This window comes from Cynocephalus volans, chromosome 1 (assembly GCF_027409185.1).
Source record: "Cynocephalus volans isolate mCynVol1 chromosome 1, mCynVol1.pri, whole genome shotgun sequence".
Taxonomy (NCBI): domain Eukaryota; kingdom Metazoa; phylum Chordata; class Mammalia; order Dermoptera; family Cynocephalidae; genus Cynocephalus; species Cynocephalus volans.
Window position 1 is genome coordinate 73,473,217 of NC_084460.1, and position 8,220 is coordinate 73,481,436.

The window sequence follows — 8,220 nt, forward strand, 5'->3', positions numbered from 1 at the left end:
CAATACATTAAACTTTAAAAAAAAAGTGAACAGAACTCTGGCTATTAGAAGTGAGAAAGGGGGAGGGGGAAGGGGTTGGCAAGAAACTAGTTAAGGGTCACAAAGATTGATTACGTTTTGTAAACATGAGGATATTAACTATCCTGATTTGATCATCACATATTGTATATGTATATTGATATTTGATTCTGAACCCAACAAATATATATAATCAATGTAGTGGATTGAATAACGTCCCCCCAAACTCCTTGAAGCTTGGAATGTGGACCCAATTTTCATATATTAGAAGCTGAATCCCCAGAGAAACTGCTGAGGGTGAGAATTCCTATCAAGGTAATTGAGAGGTGGGGTCTTAAAGAGGTGATTAGATTATAGGACCATGCCATAATGAATTAATTAATAATGGTGGTCAGGGGCATGGTTTGGAGGGTTTTAAAAGGGAAGTATGAAGAGTCTCTCTCTCTCTCTCTGCTCTCTCCTTCCACCATCTTGCAATGTGAGACCCCTGGGTCACTGTTGCCACCACCGGATGGACTTTGGGCTTCCCAGGCTCAGAAACCGTAAGCAATAAATTTTGTTTTCTTTATAAGTCACCCATTTCCAAGCATTTTGTTATAAAAAACATAAATGGACTAATACAATCAATAAAAAAAAGGAGGAGGAGGAAGAATACTCATGAGCACATTACTGCTGAACAGGATAGCTTCTGGAGGAGACAGCATTTGAGCTGGACCTTAACGGGTGAGCAGGATTCAAGAGGCAGGGATAGACAGTTGCCCCTTTATGAAAAGTAATTATCTTGCACTTCTCTGCATTCCTCTGCAGTGAGTGCAATGCCTTCACATAACAGGCATTCGATACATATTTCCTATGAAACTATTTCCATATTGAAGAATTATACTAATGTATTAATGTCCTGGTCTGGGATTTTTGACCATGAATAACCTCTTTCCAAACTTTCTTTTAATCATATTACACAATACTACCTGAAGGGGATAATTTCTTTATTACCATTTCTATATTTCCAGTGAACACACCTTTGCCCATGGCATACAGCACCAACAATTATCTTTCTCTATCCACATCTTTGCTAATTGAACTTTTTGTGCAACCCGAAGACTCAGTTTACTTTCACCTCTTCTTGAAATCCCAGGCAGTAGTCACCACTCCCTCATTTGAACTCCTTACACATTTTTGCCTATATAATTGTTTATTTCTTATATTAGATTCCTAGTAGGTGAGGAACCATATCTTTAATATTATGGTTTCTTTCAAGGTGCCTCATTTCTTACATGTAACAGTCATATAACAAATATTTTAATGGAATTTGTTCTGAAGTTCATGTAATTAGTGTTTTTTTAATATTTAAAGTCCAAAGAAGATAAGTGATTGATGTTTAAGAAATGAAATGAAACTAGAAAAAATATTAATTCATAATATTCTTATTAATCAAAACCAATATCTTACAAATACTAAAACTTAATCTTCTCTTTCACACTCAACATTTGTCCACATAGAGCAGGAATCTCTTTGAAAACTGTATAACAAAAGCTTAATATTTCAAATGGCTTTTATATTAAACCACATCTTCAAATAAAAAATAAAACCTAGTCCCTGTTATTCTTTACTTTGGGAGAAAATAAAAAAATCTCCCTGGGCAGCAAAACAAAATCCAATACCTAGAGTAGAGAAGGCAGGACTCTATAGTCAGCTGTTATTCAACACAGTCAAAAAGAATGACTACCACTTGGTCAAATATAATATTATCACCAGCATCTAATTCAACAGATTTTATTTCCATTGATTTTAGATATAGTTTTATATTTAAGGCCCAAAGGGCATTTGTGCATAAAAAAGAATACTTAATTATAAATCTAATTCCCCAAAAATTCTACATATGTAAATTCTACTTATAAAAATTGATAACTCTAAAATGTGTAAATCAAATCAATAACTCAACTTCCAAATTTTTTAATTTCTTCAACCTATTTTAAGATAGAAAAAACAGGCAAATTATTACAAGTATCCAAAAATTCATTGTTATACTTGCATTTAACCTATCATCAAAATATTGGTATTGTTGAGGAAGGAATTGGTAAAGGGCCACAAAAACATGACTACCTTGTATAATGTTGAATACACTAATTATCCTGATTTCAGCATCACATATTGCACACAGGTATTGATATTCAACTCTGTATCCCACAGATATATGCAATCAACTATATTTCTATTATATATATTTCTATATATATTTCTGTATACTGTAGACCTAACTTAATTTTTGGTACCTTTATACTTATCTTTAGACTTCACAATAATCAAAAGATATCCCCCCCCAAAAGATATCATTACAGCTTATCTTGGTCACAGGTTTTTGATGATAGAGTAAGTGATTCTTTGTTGTAACATAGATCTGGATTGAGACTTTCAAAATGATTCAACTCTGCCAATTTTCTCCAAGCCAGATTTTTTTTTTTTTTAAGTCTAGTTTCATTTGCTAGGTCAATAGTATGTTTCCAGTCCTCCTTTTGACATAATTTTTAGTAATTAGCCTACTAATCATTACAAAACAATCTTTGTGATGTGCACACTTGATCTCTCTTCTAGTCGTCTCATTACATGCAGTAAATCATTATTTATAGATTTCTGGGTCAGCTGTACACCAATAGAGCTTATTTTTCCTATCTTGCTGTTGTTTTGTGTCCATTAATCAGCTATTCACTAACCCTCCTTACCCCTCCCCTTTCTGGCCTCTCGTAACCATAGTTCTTCTCTCTCCTTTTAAAAGTTCAACTTATTATTTATTTGTTTTTGTTTGTTTGCTTGCTTGTTTTGTTCTCTCTTTTTTAGCTCCTGCATATGAGTGAGAACATGTGGTATTTCTCTTTCTATGCAAGGCTTATTTCATTTACCATAATTTTCTCTAAGCTCATCCATGTAGTTACAAATGGCAGAATTTCATTTTTTTTTATGGCTCAGTAGTATTCCATTGTGTGTGTGTGTGTGTGTGTGTGTGTGTGTGTGTGTGTGTGTGTATGCCACATTTTCTTTATCCAATCATCTGTGGGTGGACATTTACTGACCATTTGCTAAGGAGATTAATACAGAAGAAAGGGAAAAAAGACCTTGAAGGCATTTCAGAGATCTTTGAGGCTGCCCCCTCCATCACTGGCCCAGAGACCTAGGGAGACAGAATGTCTAAGGAACAGGCCTGATGTGCCCTCTACAGACTTGCTGCCCATGGCCACCTCGGAATGCTGCTACCTGCACTCTGGTTGCTCCAGCTGTGGCTAAATTGGCCCCAGGTGTGGCTGGACCCACAATTTTGGAAGATATAAGTGGCCTCCACATGGTGTTAAGTCTGCAGGCTCGCAGAATGCCAGACCTGTGGAGGCTGGGGAGGCTCCAACTCAATTTCAAAGGATGTTTGAAAAAGCCTAGGGACCCAGGAAGAGATTTGTTCCAGGGTTGGAGTCACCACAGACAACCTTCACTAGAGCAATATCAAGCAGAAATGCAGGGTCAGAACTACAGCAGAGAAACCCCAACAGTTCCATCCCTAGGAGCCACGAGAGCAGTACTGCCACGGAGACTTCACATCTGTAGAGCTACCAACATGCAACACGAGCTTGCAAGAGCTAAAGCATGGCTAGAGACCAGAAAAGTCATAGTAGTGGAGCTTCCCAAGGACTCATGGATCCAATGCCCCACCAGTGCACAGAGCATGCCAAGCATGGAGTTGAGGTTTATGATTCACCAGCTTTGGGATTCGGTGCCTGCCCTGCTGGGTTTTGGACTTTTTTAAGGACCTGTTGCACCTTTCTTTTGGCCTATTTCTCCATTTTTGAATTGGAATATGTGCCTTATGTTTGTCCCACCATTGTATCTTGGAAGTAGACAAATTCTTTTGATTTCACAAATGGGACTTTGGACTTTGGACTTTTGAGTTGATAAAAATTAAGACTTTGGGGAAGAAACGAATGAGTTTGTATCTGAAAAGGATATGAGTTTTGGGAGACCAGGGGTGGAATGCCGTAGATGGGATGTCCCCTGCAAACTCACTGAAGCTTTGTCCCCACCGTGACTGTTTACGATGGGAAGTCCTATTATAGTGGTAGAAAGGTAGCTGGAAAGGTGATTAGATAGTGATGACCATGCCCTAGTAAATGGATTAATAAGTTAATGTTTTAATGGGGGTCATGGGAATGGTTCTCAAGGCTTTAAAAGGAGAGCACATGCATGACTTTCTCTGCTCTACCATTCTCACCCTGTGATACCCTGCTTTGTTGTGCAGACTCACTACCCTCCAGTAGGGCTCTCACCAGATGTGTTCCCTGGACTTTGGACTTCCCACCCTCAGAAACTGTAAGCAATAAATATTGTTTCTTTACAAATTTCCCAGTTTCAGGTATTTTGTTATAAGCACCAGAAACAGACTAATACAGTTTCATATCTTGACTTTTGTGGACAAAGCTGCTATGGATGTGGGGATGGAGGTATCCATTTGACATGATGATTTCCATTTCCGGGTCACATGGCAGTTCTACTTGTAGTTGTTTGAGAAACCTCCATACTGTTTCCATAATAGTTGTACTAATTTACAGTCCCACCAACAGTGCAGGAGGGTTCCCCTTTCTCCCCATCTTTGCCAGCATATGCTGTCTTTTTGATAATAGCCAGTGTAACTGCGGTGAGGTGGCATCTCAATGTGGTTTTGATTTACATTTCCATGATGACTAGTGATGCTGAGCATTTTTTCATATAACTGATGGCCATTTGTATGTTTTCTTTTGAGAAATGTCTATTGAGCTCTCCTGACCATTTTTCAATTGGATTATTTGGTTTTTTGGTACTGAATTGTTTGAGTTCCTCGTATATTCTGGACTATACCCACTTGCTGGATGCATAGTTTGCGAGTATTTTTTCCTATTCTGTAGGTTGTCTTTTCACTCTATTGATTGTTTCCTTTGCTGGTCAGAAGCTTTTAAGTCTGATGTAATCCCATTTGTTAATTTTAACTTTCGTTGCTTGTGCTTTTGAGTTCTCGTTTATAAAATCTTTGCCTACTCCTATGTCCTACAGCATTTACCCTGTGTTTTCTTCCAGAAGTTTTATAATTTCAGGTCTTATGTTTAAGTCTTTAACCCATTTTGAGTTGGTTTTTGTATATGGTGAGAGATAAGACGCTAGTTTTCATTCTTCTACACATGGATATCAAGTTTTCCCAAAAATGTTTATTGAAGAGGCTGTTCTTTTGCCAATGTGTGTTTTTAGAGGCTTCTTCATCAAAGATCAACTGGCTTGAAGAACATGTGTTTATTTCTGCAATTTCTATTCTGTTCCATTGGTCCTAGTATCTGTTTTAATACTAGTACCATGTTGTTTTGGTTACTATAGCTTTGTAGTATAATTTGAAGTCAGGTGGTGTAATTCTTCCTGCTTTACTCTTTTTGTTCAGGATTGCTTTAGCTATTCAAAGTCTTTTTTTGTTCCATATGAATATTAGGATTGTTTTATCTGTTTCTGCAAATAATGTCATTGTTAATTTAATAGGGATTGCATTGAATCTGTAGATCACTTTGGCTGGTATGGACATTTTCACAACATTAATTCTACCAATTTATGAGCATGGAATGTCTTACCATTATTTTGTGTCCTCTGTCATTTCTTTCATCAGTGTTTTGTAGTTTTCATTGTAGAGATATTTCACCTCCTTGGTTAGACTTATTACTAGGTATTTGACTTTATGGGGGAGATATTGTAAATAGGATTGCTTTCTTGATTTCTTTTCTGCTTGTTTGTTGTGGGTGTATATAAACACTTCTGACTTTTGTATACTGGATTTTAAATCCTGCAACTTTACTGAAATTGTTTATCAGCTGTATGAATTTTCAGGTGGAGTTTTCTGTTTTTCTATATATGAAATCATGTCATTTGCAAACCAGGATATTTTAACTTCCTCTTTTGAAATTTGGATGCCCTTTATTTTTTTATCTTTCCTGATTACTCTGCCTAGTACTTCCAATACTATGTTGAATAGGAGTAGTAAGAGTGGGCATCCTTGTCTTGTTGCTATTCTCAAAGGAATTTTCTGAATGCCTGCTTTATTTCTTCTTTGACCTATTGGTCATTCAGGTGCATACTGCTTAATTTCCATGTGTTTGTATAGTTCCCCAAGGGTTTTTGTTGTTGTTCTTTTTAATTTCTAGTTTTATTGCACTGTGGTCTGAAAATATACTTAATATAATTTCAATTTCTTAAGTATGTTGAGGCTTGATTTGTGGCCTAACATGTGGTCTATCCTAGAGAATGATCCATGTGCTGATGAAAAGAATGTATATTCCACAGTTGTTGGATGAAATGTTCTGTAAATGTCTGTCAAATTTATTTGGTCTAAAGTGCTACTTAAATCCAGTATTTCTCTGCTAAATTTTGCCTAAATATTCTGTCCAATGCTGAGAGAGGTGTGCTAAAGTCTCCAACTTTTACTTGGTTGTGGTCTAATTTCTGCCTTTAGATTCACTAACAATTACTTTATATATCTGGGTACTCTGATGTTGGGTGCATATGTATTGATGATTGTTATATCTTCTTGCTGCATTGATCCTTTTATCATTACGTAATGTCCTTCATTGTCTCCTTTTATCATTCTTGGTTTCAAGTATATTTTTCTGATATAAGTTTGGCAATTTCTGCTCACTTTTGGTTTCAATTTGTGTGGAATACCTATTTCTATCTCTTTACTATTGGTCTATGTGTGTCTTTATTGGTGAAGTGAGTTACTTGCAGGCAGCACACAGCTGACTTTATTTTCTTAATCCATTAGCCAGTCTATATGTTTTAAGTGTGAAATTTTGTCCATTCACATTCATGGTTGTTATAGAGAGGTACTGCCTTACTCCTGTCATTTTGTTAATTTTTTATGGTGATTTTATATTTCTCTTGTTTCTTCTTTTCCCTTTTATTTTTGTCTTTGCTGTTCAGTTTTTTTTTTGTAGTGATAAAGTACATTTTCTTTCTCATTTGTGTTTCTGTTCTACTAGTAGTTTTTATTCTTTCTCATGTATTTATAGTTACAGCTATTGCTCTTTTGATTCCAAATGTAGTACTCCCTTGAGGATTTCTTGTAGGGTTGGTCTTGTAATGGTGAATTCCCACAGTTTTTGTTCATCTAGTAAAGATCCTGTTTTTCCTTCATTTCTCAAGGATAGCATTGCTGGGTATAGTATTCTTGGTTGGCAGTTTTTTTCTTTTAGAACTTTGGGTATATCATCCCACTCAGAAGTCTATTGTTAGTCTAATGGGGATTCCCTTATATGTCATGTCATCTTTTTCTTTGGCATTTTTTATAATTTTTTCTTTGACTTTTGACAATTTGATTATAATGTGTCTTGAGGAGTTTCTCTTTGGGTTGAATCTGTTTGGGGACCTTTGAGCTTCTTGAATCTGTAAGATTGTATCTCTCCAAATATTTAGGAAGTTTTCATCTATTATTGCATTAAATAGGCTTTCAATATCTTTTCTTTTCTCTTCCCCTCTGTTCCACCAGTAATATGGATGTTTGTACACTTAAGGTTGTGTGATAGATCTCATAGGCTTTCTTCATTTATTTTTAATTCTTTTTTTTTGGTCCAACTGGGTCAATTTAAAAAGACTGTCTCTCAGTTCAGAAATTCTTTCTTCTTGTTCTAGCCTGTTACTTACACTCTAGGTTGTATTTCTGATTTCACTGAATGAATTCTTCATTTCCAAGATTTCTGTTTGGTTCATTTTTTAATGGTTTCTATCTCTTTGCTGAATTTTTCACATAATTCCTGGATGTTTTTTTTCATTGTGATTTCTTTCTGTTTTTGCTTGCATCCTCCTGAGTTTCCTTAAGATTGCCATTTTGGATTCCTCTTCACACATTTTATTAGTTTCCTATTGTTTCATATCTAGTATTGGAGAATAATTGTGTTCTTTTGGGAGAGACATATTTCCCTGTTTTTCCATGCTTCTCACATCTCTGTATTCATGTCTGGGTGTCTGGTGGTACAGTTGCTTCTTTTAATTTGGGGAGTATTTTTTAGGGCAGAGGCTCTCACCTGTAGAAGTGTTCCATATTGACAGATGAGTTGGGTGTCAGAGGTTTTGTCCTGGGTGAGCACAGTAGTGAGTATCAGCTAAGTCCTCATACCATCTCCACTGGAATTTTTGGGATTGTGATAGCCTAATACC